At 39.2% G+C, this 12,698-nt stretch overlaps 1 long non-coding RNA gene across 3 annotated transcripts in view; it reads left to right on the top strand.

Annotated features, from left to right (window-relative positions):
* Positions 1–11,864, top strand: part of LOC120304209 — a 37,368-nt gene extending 25,504 nt beyond the window's left edge. The window contains exons 2-5 of one of the 3 annotated variants that reach the window (XR_005555666.1): positions 6,814–7,173; positions 8,179–8,243; positions 10,926–11,042; positions 11,631–11,864. This is a non-coding gene — a long non-coding RNA (uncharacterized LOC120304209). Of the gene's footprint in view, positions 1–6,813; positions 7,174–8,178; positions 8,788–10,925; positions 11,188–11,630 lie in introns of those variants that run through there. The other 2 variants (XR_005555665.1, XR_005555664.1) reach the window with 2 other exon arrangements.
* The last annotated feature ends 834 nt before the right edge of the window (positions 11,865–12,698 follow it).

Here is a 12,698-nt window from a genome sequence, read left to right as displayed (position 1 = left end):
ACTGAGAGACAGGCAGCAAAACTGTTGCCTAAAAATCCAGCAGACAGATGCATTAACTCCGGTAATCCTTTCCCGTGGTTAGGAGACGCCACCCAGATTTATTAATTAAACCCAGTTATCTGATGGCTACTGTGAATTAAGCATTTCCGTGTAATGGTTGCAATGAAGGCTCATTCATTAGTAAATGTTTCCATTACATTTCAGCTGAAGTGCTGCTGCCAGGATCAGAGGCCGAGATAGAAGGAAGAGGCAGATCCCAAACATATAAATGAGTTTGGGAGTGAGTAAAAAAACCTTGATCCTATTAGGAAGTAGGTAGGTCTCTGCTGTGGCTCTCAGCTTCTCCATGAATCTCCTACATAGGTTTAATTTCTCTCAGTTGATTCTCTTGTGCAATACGCAGAGAGTAATGCCAGTTAATTGTAAACTCTTGCTTTAGGGATCAAAATAAGATCATTTTATTGAGCAAAATTACAATAAAAATTACATTACTGTCTCTATTGTCAAATGACAAATGACGGGTTCAGGCTAATCCGTAAAATAGGTTATTTTGCCTTTGTGAGTTGTACAAGATCTACGCTTTGCAATCCCCGGTTTATGACTGAGCAGAATTGAGGAACTGATGGGCAGCTCCATCATTTGCTCCAGGGACACATTTATTCCACCCCCCCCAGGGCCACAATTCTGGAGATTTTTCATGTCTGGTTACAAAAGTTTTTGAATGAATCAGAAAGGATTGCAAGGTATTGTTTGTTGGTTTGTTCAAATATATGACTCAGTAAATAAAAACAAGATATAAACATCACAACAAAATAATATGGTATATGATTAAACATAAATGGGATTAAATGGTTTTGTTTTGTATTGTGATTCAGAGTTACTTGCAAAACAGAGCTACAAAGCAGCCATTTCACTTTGAAGTTGAAGGAAAATGAAAGTGTTTTTCATTAATCAGAACAGCAATATTTAGTTTTACTGTTGGATTATTACGATCTATCTGTCTGTCTGTCTGTCTGTCTATCTATCTATATCTATTTTTTTAAAAAAATTAATTTTTTATTTTTTAAACCAACAAGACAAGACAAAACAAAACATAACACACACACACACAGTGTGTACTCCTCCTTTTTTTAACAGCAATTTTGTAACTGTAATCTTCTATTATTTACATTTCCTCCCTTATTCTTCTTTAGATATATTTGACCTTGTTGTCCCATTGTTTCTTGTTTACATTTTTCTTCCTTTATGCTATACTTCATGCTAAAAATAATACATATTATTATTACTATACATTATTATACACACATTTTCCACTTTTGACCTTTCCACATTTATTCTCCTCTATTATTTCTAGTCTCCAACCAGTCATACCACTTGTTCCATATTAGATAGTACTCTGTGTCTTCCTTTTCTTTTATCTCTTTTGTTAATTTGTCCATCTCAGCACAGTCCAGGATTTTCCTTATCACTTCTTCCTCTGATGATATATTCTCATTTTTCCAAAACTGTGCATATGCTATTCTTGCTGCCGTTGTTATCTGTAGAATTAAGTACCGTATTTCTTTACTATATTTTCTGTTTAAAATACCCAGCAGAAAGATCTCTGGTTTCCAGTCTACGGGTTGATTTATTATTTTTTTGATCCATCTTCTTGTTTTCGCAACTGGGCATGTCCACCATAAATGATAATATGTTCCATGTACTTTTTTACATTTCCAACATGTTGGCGAATTGTTCTGGAACATCTTGGCAAGCTTTGCTGGTGGAAGATGCCATCTGTAAAACATCTTCAATATCTATCTATCTATCTATCTATCTATCTATCTATCTATCTATCTATCTATCCATCCATACATACATACATATATACATATACATATACATATATCAAGATCCTACTGAGGAGTTTATCATCTATTAAAACCCTTAAGACCTGCCCAAACTCTGCTTTTCATTGCTCTCCTGGCCAATCAGAAAGATCCCTTTCCTCTTCCTCTCCCTCTCCCATCCCCTCTCGTTTCTCCTATACTACACTACCCATTTCTCTGCATCCTTCGTTCTTCCCAAAGTTACATATGTCAGAGAAGCAGATTATCTTAACATGCAATATATAATTGCATACAGGAGTGAGTGAATGGGGGAATAAATTTTACACGCAATAAATAATATTTTATAGGCTTTTCTTTGGTTGACAGAGGAGGATCAGAATTGTTGAAGGTCTGGCCAAAGCAAAGCAAATCCTTGGAGGATTTGCAGTCACTTAATTTCATATGGAGGTAGAATAGGATAGAATAGTATCATACCAAAACATACAGTATACATTTAGAATAGAATAGAATAGAATAGAATAGAATAGAATAGAATAGAACAGAACAGAACAGAACAGAACAGAACAGAATAGAATAGAATAATAGAGTTGGAAGGGACTTTGGAGGTCTTCTAGTCCAGCTCCCTGCTCAAGCAGGAGACGCTATATACCAAGTGACTGTCTACTCTTCATAGAATAGAATAGAATAGAATAGAATAGAATAGAATAGAATAGAATAGAATAGAATAGAATAGAAGCTGAAAGGGATCTTGGAGGTCTTCTAGTCCAGCCCCCTGCTCAAGCAAGAGAACCTATACCATCTCAGACAAGTGAGTGTCTAGCCTCTTTTAAAAAAATCTCCACGTGCATTGATACTTGCTTCATCTCATTTAAGAATATTACAGTTTTTAAATAGGGTGCCATTAAGTTTTAATTATCTTACAACTGGATTTGCACCGCCTAAGCTGGGAGAAACGTACCTGAGAATGACAATTACTGTATACTGAATGTCAGGAATGAGCTCCAGATGTCATTTCAATACTATGCAGTCTTGGTCCACACATTGTATAAGCCAAGATGTAATCTAATTCTGGCTTGTTGAATAAACCACAATAGTTAGGATTCTAAAAGACGACAAGCTATAAATCGTGATTTTCAACGACTTGGTTGACAGAACATGTTAAGCAATACCTTTCAAAAGCAGTTGATGATATAATGGATAATTCACTCAGCTCTTTTCTGTTGAGTTTCTGTAGAATTTTTATCTCCCATGGACTGATATAAATAAGCATGAAAAATATCTTCATTTGTGTATTATGGCCATGCAAACAAGATATAATTTGAACCTGCAATTAGACTGAATTTTTTGGCTGGATTTGAATTTGCAATTCAGTTTCAAGAGACAAGTCAAATGTTAAATCCATTCCACTAGTCCTCAAAAATGTGCTCTGGTATGTGCCAAAACCACCTGATTGGGGCTGGTTTGATTCTATTTGAAGATTATGTTTCTAAACAGACAAAGCCACTAATTCACCTTTAAATCAAAGCTTTGAGTCTGAGTTCCACAGGGCAATATAACGTAGATAATACCAACTCACGGTGGTTTGTGAGCACAGCTGGAACTGTCTCATTCGCAGACTCATATTTCTGTGAATGTGGAAAAGCACCATTACAGATATAAGTGAATTTCTGCACATATAGCTGTTCCATTCTGCAATTGAAATAGAGTCATGGCTCTCTCTGCTGGTTTAATAGTTAAATAGCAGCTCTGTGTTCTGACAAAATATTATCTAAACTTTTAATCTATAAAAAGCGCAGTTCCAAACAGGGAGGTCCAATCCCATTTCTGTTTGATTTCTTCACTGATTTCATAACATTAATTTCATGGAGTTGGGAGGGATTCATAAAATTCAAGCAAAACAAATTACCCAAACTAGATAACATCATCAGTGCTAGTTAAGGAGTGGGGCTTGTCTGTCAGTGTTGGTGGGGGTAGTCTACACACACACACACACACATATATAAAATTATCAATTTATATATATGATTTTTTTACTTATTAAATTTATATGCCACATATCTCACTACCCAAAATGACTCTACATAGATAAAAGATAAATGTAAAAATACATTTAAAAAATTAGAGGAAGGAACAAGATGAAAGAAAAACTGCAGAGAGCAACTAAAGAAACAAAAGATAATTAAAGAAGCAACTTCTGATCCTCTTTGCAGCAGTTACAAGCACACTTAATGCTCCCTTCTCTTATTTTAAAATTACATTATGGGAATTCCTTCTACCCCATATTTATCCTTTTTCTCAGTCGACACATCCAGAAATCACCATGTGACTTTTTGAGCCAAAAATCCATAAAAGGTTGCCAGTCTTTTACAAAAAATACTTTTTGTGTTGACCGGATAGCTGAATTTTGCCATTTTATTTTTGCTAATTCTGCCATCTTTACAATCTATTTCTCTGTTGTGGGTATTTTTATGTTTCTCCATCATTGCGTATTTAATAAATCTTGCTACACACTCAGCCTCAATTCTGTATATAGAAGCTGACTGAATTAGCAACCAGTTTGTCATGAGCCGCCAAGTTGTTAGTTGAGATGGATGATGATGGGTAGATTGCCGTTGTTAGACCCATCGCGACCCCATGGACAATGTTCCTCCAGGCCTTCCTGTGCTCTACCCTCTTTTGGAGTCCATTGAAGCTCACGCCTACTGCGTCAGTGACTCCATCCAGCCACCGCATTCTCTGTCGTCCCGTTCTTTTATTGCCCTCAATCTTTCCCAGCATTAGGCTCTTCTCCAGTGAGTCCTTCCTTCTCATTTGGTGGCCAAAGTACCTGAATTTCAACTTCAGGATCTGGCCTTCTAAGGAGCAGTCAGGGTTGATCTCCTCTAGGACTGACCGGTTTGATTGCCTTGCAGTCCAAGGACTCGCAGGAGTCTTCTCCAGCACCATAGTTCAAAGGCCTCAATTCTTTTGCGCTCAGCCTTTCTTATGGTCCAACTTTCACAGCCATACATTGCAACTGGGAAAACCATGGCCTTGACTATACGCACTTTTGTTGGCAGGGTGATGTCTCTGCTTTTTAGTATGCTGTCTAGATTCGCCATAGCTTTCCTCCCCAGGAGCAAGCGTCTTTTAATTTCTTGGCTGCAGTCCCCATCTGTGGTGATCTTGGAGCCCAGGAAGATAAAATCTGTCACTACCTCCATTTCTTTCCCCGTCTATTTGCCAGGAATTGAGAGGGCCGGATGCCATGATTTTGATGGGTAGATTAAGAAGAACAAAATCTTCTACTAAAACTCTGTGATCCTCAGGAGCAATATAGACACAGAGGTTGCTAAAAATGGCTGCTTGTATGCTCAGAGGCGGCGTTATGGAAGCCACATCTGGCCTTTCTGAGGAAGTCCTGAAATGGTATGCACACTTTTTGTGTGCCAGGCAAATTACATCTCCCTGCTTTCACAAGTTGAGTATATAGAGAAAGACAAACTATCTTTCTGCCCCCTGCAGGACCAGTTCTTTCTCAGAAATGCTGTATCCTACCTAGGAAGTAGTTTTCAAAGCACCAGATGGCAGTATAACAATAGAAGAATTTAGGAGCCTGGGAAGGGATAGAAATGATGGCCAATAAGAAGACTATGAATCCTCAAAGAGAGCTAAAAAAATCGCTTCAGAGACTGAGTTGAGTTGCTGAAGTCAAAATGTCCTCCAGCTATAATTAAGAAGACTAGATAGTTGATTTAAAGCTTTATGATGATAATCATGAGAGGGGGTAGAAATGGGGACTAGAATAGAGAGCAGAACAAGAAAAGTTAGTTCATCTCCAGGGAGGAAAATGGAGGTAGATGTGTTGATGTATTACGTGTACTGGCATGGCAACCAGCAACCAGGATTTGGAATCTGCCACCAGTTTGCACGGGATGGATATCTCCAAAGCTATCAGAGAATCAAAAAATAGAGCGATTCATTAACTGGAGAATGCAGGAGGCAACACACATGGGAAAAGGCTGGATCCTTCAACAGTGGGAATTGGAATAGCCAGCTGGCTGAGGCTGAATTTTGAACATAGCTGGAAGGAAGAATCCACTAGACATAAAAGCAAGTCATTCTGCTTTCATGGACACTGTGATCAGCTCTTCATGGTTGACCGGTTGTGTAATATTTAATCGAAAGGATGAAGATAAGAAGCAAAAACATACACTGCAAAGAATCCAGGAAGGTTCCTTTACAATAAAGTGACTCTACAATACACTTTTTAGAGTGAGATGGGCAGTATATAAATAAATAAATTGTGGAAGAGACTATCAAACACAGAAGCTTGAAAGCCTATCCCAAATTTTTGCGGTTAAAGATATTAAGGTTTGAATCTCTTTTTCATAACTTTCCTAGAGTTATTTGGGCAAAATTGTCAATGTTGGTAGAAGTGTTCTTTATTAGGCAGGGGAAGCCATTATATATAAACAGAGGGCAAACCCTACTACCTTCTAACACTGATGAGGTTACCCAGTTGGGTAATGAAATGTCTGCAGGAAAACAGCCACACTCAGAGAGCACCAAGGATGCTGTAGTAGGTTCAATCCTGAGCTACAAATATTCTAAGCTTAGTTGTTAATAATCCGGGTGTGTTATTTGTGGAGTCAGTCCAATCACCCATGTCTGTATATTCCTCCCTCCCTCCTCCCTCCTTCCCTCCCTCCCTCCCTCCTCCCTCCCTCCTTCCCTCCCTCCCTCCCTCCCTCCCTCCCTCCCTCCCTTCCTTCCTTCCTTCCTTCCTTCCTTCCTTCCTTCCTTCCTTCCTTCCTTCCTTCCTTCCTTCCTTCTCCAGGTCAAAGCCAAAAACCTGGCAATCTAGCTTGTCAGTCCTTCTCCTTCATCTCTTCAAAGCCAGCGCAGTCACAGCTGTTGAGTCATCGGGAGGGTAGTTGGGAGTGACTCAGCTTTTCCTCCTCTGAGAGGTGAGAACAGTAATGATGCTTTTACCTTTTTTCAGGCAAGAAAAAGGAAGCATCAAAGGGGAAATCAAAAGCAAGCTGTGTTGCCGAAGAAGCTGATTAGTAGGCTGGTCCACGTCCTTTGGACCTTGAGAGATGTAACCAGGGAAATAAGCAACGCAAGTCCATGGCTTGGTTCATAAAGCAGGACTAATTCCCTCTATTCTTCCCCTTCATATACTCGCTCACCCTTGTGAGTGTCTGTCTCTCTTTCTCCCTGTCACTCAAGGCTCCCTTCTTGGACCTGGGAAAGGACCTCACCCTGTGATGCAATTCTCAACAAACAAGTTAGAAGGAGATCTTTTTATTCATCAATTAAAAATCCCTGGATGGATGATTGCACAGATTTCAGGAGCAAGGTTACCTGGGGCTTTGATTCAATTTTCCAGAAGTCACAATAAAATAAAAAATTCACGTGGAATTGTTTGTTTGGCTGCCCAAGATATGTGTATATGTCCTGAGTGTTTTCTTGATGCACCCTGTCGGCCCAAATATGGGAGGAAGAAATCTGGCTGATGAGAGCTAATTAGCTCAAAATACCTATCCCAGTCCCCCTTTAACTCTTTGTTAGCAATCCCCCCCCAAAATTAGCATACATACATACATACATATACTGTTCACAAAAATAAAGGGGATAAATTTTATACAGTATAAGTATGATATTAAAAGATATTATTTAGCTTTTGAATAATCTATGTTTAAAGTTTAAGATAATAAGTATTTTTTATTATACATATACCGGTATATTGGACTTTTTTATTATATATATATATATATATATATATATATATGATTTTTTTTTTAAATGTAACTTCTGTTTGAGATTTACTTAAGTTTAAATGTTTTGCATTCTTAGTTCTAGTTAACCCTGTATTCAGCTCTGGGAAGAGGGGGGGAGGGTTTTTTGGGTGGGTAGGGAGGTAGTGGGAGAGGGATTTTATTGTAAAATTGTAAAACTTTTAATAAAAATAAATAAATAAATAAAGGGAACACAAACGTATAGGAGCCTATATATTTGTGTTCCCTTTATTTTTTTGAGCAGTATATATATATCCCCTTGATGCACTTCTATTTTACTAAAAAGCTTTTGCCTTTTAATAAAGGTTTAAGTTGGAAAAGGTGATGCCAGACTTCTCCTGATTTTTTTTTTTTTTTTGCTCCCATAGACAAACACAGCTCTCCTCCTATAATATTGTGTGCGTGTTTGCTTAATGGCCAAGAATCCTTAACTGAAATTCAAATAGGAGGTAAAAGGACATGGATTAAAAAAAATGAGATGTTTCACAAAGAGTTGGAGAATAGAAAAGTTACATTTCTTATTATTATGATATTAACCGATGCTTTGTTTTGCTTTTTATTTTCAGGCCGGGCCAAAGAATCAACATTTGCAAATAAGCAAACCTCTGCATTTTTAACAGATGATGTTTGTGTAGGTTTCTGCCTATCCGTCAAACCAGATGGGAATTCTTCCACATTTCAAAAACAGGCATCCCAAATTTCAAACAGACCCGTCAATATGGGCATATCCTTATCTATGCAGACTGCACAGTGGTAAAGTCAGAGCCACAGTTTGATTCTAGGCGAAAAAGCAGTGGAGGCAGTGTTTCAATTAAATATGAGTACACAACTCTACGCAGATGCCAGGCTTTTGAAATTATTCTCAGAGGAGCTTGTCTCTTGCTTCAGCACTTGGCTCTGAAGCTAAAATGTGTCCCCATTTTATTGCTGGTGATCATTTATGTGTGTCTTTATTATTTTTATTCATAGCTGCTTCGGTAAAAATAACAGCAACAGCAGTTCCTTTTTAAAATGCCTCGTTAGCTAGTCCTTAATTTGGAATTCTTCCTACTTTCTAGAGGAGATTGAGACTGGTTGGGATTGGGACACTGAAGACAAAGGTGAATGGGAGGTCACACAGAGAAAATTCCTTTTGAGCGTTTCATTGCCAGGTTAGGTAACATCTTCAGCTGAATTTAGGGGATGGCAGTGTCGGTGTTCCTCTACTATAAGGGCTTCATGTGGTCATATGGTCGTGACGGGGAGGTCATGTCGGATGAGGGCCATGTCAAGTGAGGTTCTTGTGATAGGTCCTGTGATAGGTCATGCCAAGTGAGGTTCTTGTGATGGGTCTTGTGATGTGGAAGTCACATCAGGTGAGGGTCGTGTCAAAGTGAGGTTCTTGTGGTGGGTCTTATAATGGGGAGGTTACGTCAGGTGAGGGTTGTGTCAAGTGAGATTCTTGTGATGAGTCTTGTCATGGGTCACATCAAGTGAGGTTCTTACGGTGGGTCTTATAATGGGGAGGTTACGTCAGGTGAGGATCATGTCAAGTGAGGTTCTTGTGATGGGTCTTGTGATGGGGAGGTCATATCAGATAAGGGTCATTGAGAGGTGAAATGGTGATTGGGGGGGGTCACATCAAGATTTGACTTCCCCATCCCAAGACCTACTAACCCCACGAAGCCCTTACAAGCAGAAGAACATCGACACTACTATCCCCTGAATTCAGCTGAAGATGTTACCTAACCTGGCAATGAAACGCTCGGAAACCAACCCACAAGGTTGGAAAACAAACCTCCACTCTCCTCCTATACCTGAGCTACAGATGTTCACCACTATTGCAGAATTACTTTCATTTTGAGCACGGTGCTTTCTGGGATAGTGTATAATGTTAAGGAGAATGGCATCAATCATGGTGTAAAGCTGAAGGTTCTTCTTTAAGTGACTCCACCAATGGTTTTTGCAAAATCGCTTGTTGGGATGTGCTGGCTTCCTCAATCAAAAATCACTTCCTTCTCACCTCTTTCTGGGAATGGCCTGCTGAAGGAGTTATAATCACTAGTTATTTCCATCAAGCTTGGGAATGGATACTGCCCAGGGTCTGAATCATTATCTGGGTGAGAAACTGTTTCCTAGCAAAAGTCACGCTCAATTCTATTGAAAGTCTATTTATTCTAGCATTTGTCAGCTTGCCGACAAATGTCAGCTAAAAAGCATCCCATGCACCACCTTCTTCAGCATTGCACAAATCCAACTCTCTTCTTGAAGCAATACCAAAGCAAACCTTATGAAATTTGGATATGGGATGGATTAGTTCAAATGGAGATACCACCAAGCAACCAAAGACTAGCTTTTAAAACTAGCTCTTCTAAGATGTTTTTCAAAAAAAAAAAAAAAAAAAACAAGTTCAGGCATATTGAAAGATGTGTTAGTCCTGAGTTTGCAAAAATAACTTCATTTCAATTGTTTCCACCATACAAAGCATTTAAGGAAGAATGGAAAACTGGCTGGGGAGGTGAGGTGTGTGTCAGGGGATAAATATCCACATAACAAACCCCATTGTGCCTTAATAGTTCATGTTAGGACGCAAAGAAGTTATAGATTCTGCAGCTGCAGCTAGAAATATTAGAACCTTGTGGGTGGCAGCCAGGAGCAAGAGAGAAGTCTATTTCCAAACGGCCCAAGCCAACAACCACAAAAATGTGGGGTTAAAAAAGCCCATTATGTTGATATGAGCAATGCTAGGAAGATGGGGAGAGAACGTCATGCAGATCCCTGAACATTCTGTGCCATTGATGGATCATGAATGATTATAGAGATGGATAAACCCAATTTAATAAACACTTAAAAGAGCAGCCCAATAGCTGCTGAACATCTTGAGATCTTTGCTATCCATAAGGCAGGGATCTATTTGCTTTTATATAGTAACTGGCTAAAGAGGCCGTCCCACTCCAGTTGCTAAATGTTGGATAAGATGTAGGGAGATTACTCATACTCATGGATGGCTTTGGATTGAGTACTTTCTTTTAACCCAACCTACATCACAGAATGATGGCTGAGGGAAAATTGGAAGAGGGAGACCTACATATATTGCACTGAATTCGCGGAAACAGGGTGGAGCAGAAACTTAGCAATAAATAACATGGTTGAATCTAATTGTCTTCCATAACAGTCCTGATGGGGTGGGATCTGGTGCTGAAATGCAGGAAGGAGAGGCTGTTTCCCAAGGGGCTAAGAGGCAGATCAAACTTGGTTGGCAGAAAGAGGCTCAGAAGGACCCTCCCCAAATCTTCACAGGATTGATCTGATATTTTTGTGCACTTGAGTTTAGCAGGATTCCTGTCTATGGGCGAACAGCAATAAAGAAATACTGTGAGCAATTCTTAGCATTGCTCTTGGTTCCTTACACCTGACACCTATCTTCAGAGCCAGCAGGAAGCCAATCAAGGTATTGTGCCTCCCTTTTGTAAATGGATGAGAGGTAGACTTTATAATAACAATAATAATAAAGTTGGAAGGGACATTGGAGGTCATCTAGTCCAACTCCCTGCTCAGACAGGAAACACTATACCAGGGTAGGCAACTTTGGCTCTTTTATGACTTGTGGACTTCAACTCCCAGAATTCCTGAGCCAGCATTGCTCAGCTTGGAAACCTCTCCCTTTCTCCTCAGCATGGCTGGCTCAGGAATTCTGGGAGTTGAAGTCCACGAGTCATAAAAGAGCCAAGGTGGCCTACCCCTGCACTATACCATTCCAGAGGTGTCTGCGGGGAACAACAACGTGAAGAGAGTGACCCCTAATAGCAGGATTGAATTTTTTTTCCTAATTTTTTTATGTGCATCATGATATGCAATGCACATACTGTAAAAAGCAAGTGGAGTTTTCACGGGGCTGTTTGGCCATCACTTTGGTGTTTTATTTTTGTTCTGTTTTTTTACTCTTACCCTGTGGACACCCTGGCTTTATTCAATCCATTTATCTCATTGTTTCTATTCAAGGGAGTTTTATTTTTCCTTCTCTGCTTTTTTTCTTTAGTTAAAGCTGGCTTAGTTCTCAGAGGCAGAGGAAGAAAGGAAAGAAAGAGCTTCATGGGAGACTCTGAATACTTGAAGGAATTTTTACCCTTATCTACAAGACAAGCTCTTTGTCCAATCTGTCTGAAATTTGGCAGATCTGAACTCAGAAGGGGGAAAAGAACGCCTGCGAATTTCAATCCATTTTGGGCTGAAAGATAAAAGGCAGCAATAAGAGACTGGCTGGGTCATCCATTGTAATAATAAAGAATAAAAAAAAATATCATGGTTACGGATGAATGAAGAACAAAAGAAATGAAATTAAATGATTTCCACCACCCACTACCCACAACTCAGCCCTACACCCACAGTTATATATACGTACACACACACACACACACACACAAATATATATATATATATATATATATATATATATATATATATATATACACACACACACACACACACACACACATACATACATATATACATACATATGTAGGTCATTGGTTGTTCGGGTTTTCTCCCGCGTAAAATTGGAAGTGTCTTGGCGACGTTTTGACGAAGTCCCATTCGTCATCTTCAGGCTGGTGTTTTCAGCTTCGTGCTTCGAGCAGCAAGCTCGAAAAGCTGAAAACACCAGCCTGAAGATGACGAATGGGACTTCGTCGAAACGTCGCCAAGACACTTCCAATTTTACGCGGGAGAAAACCCGAACAACCAATGACCTACATACAAACACCTGCGAAAACCTCAGAAAACATACATACATATATATGTATATGTTTTTGCCAAGACCTGCATATATATATTTCCAGAAGACTGTGCAGAATGAGCAAGTAAAAAAAAATCATTGTACTCTGTGGTTTCTTTGAATTACAAATCTTACTGGTAAATCCAGTAAGATTGCACAGAATACAATGCCCACCGGGATTGTGTTCTCAGCTGCCAGATGCCCCGTTGATTGAACTGTTCTTGGCCAAACAGACAAAGCAGAATCTGAAAGGACAGATTAAAAAAAATAATAAAACAAAACAAAACTGGATGTATCTACCATAGGCATGAGAGACGGAGGGCAATGTGATCC

Source organism: Crotalus tigris, unplaced genomic scaffold, assembly GCF_016545835.1.
Source record: "Crotalus tigris isolate CLP2741 ecotype Arizona unplaced genomic scaffold, ASM1654583v1 scf7180000017631.5181431, whole genome shotgun sequence".
NCBI classification, from domain to species: domain Eukaryota; kingdom Metazoa; phylum Chordata; class Lepidosauria; order Squamata; family Viperidae; genus Crotalus; species Crotalus tigris.
This window is presented reverse-complemented; position numbering and strand designations above follow the sequence as displayed.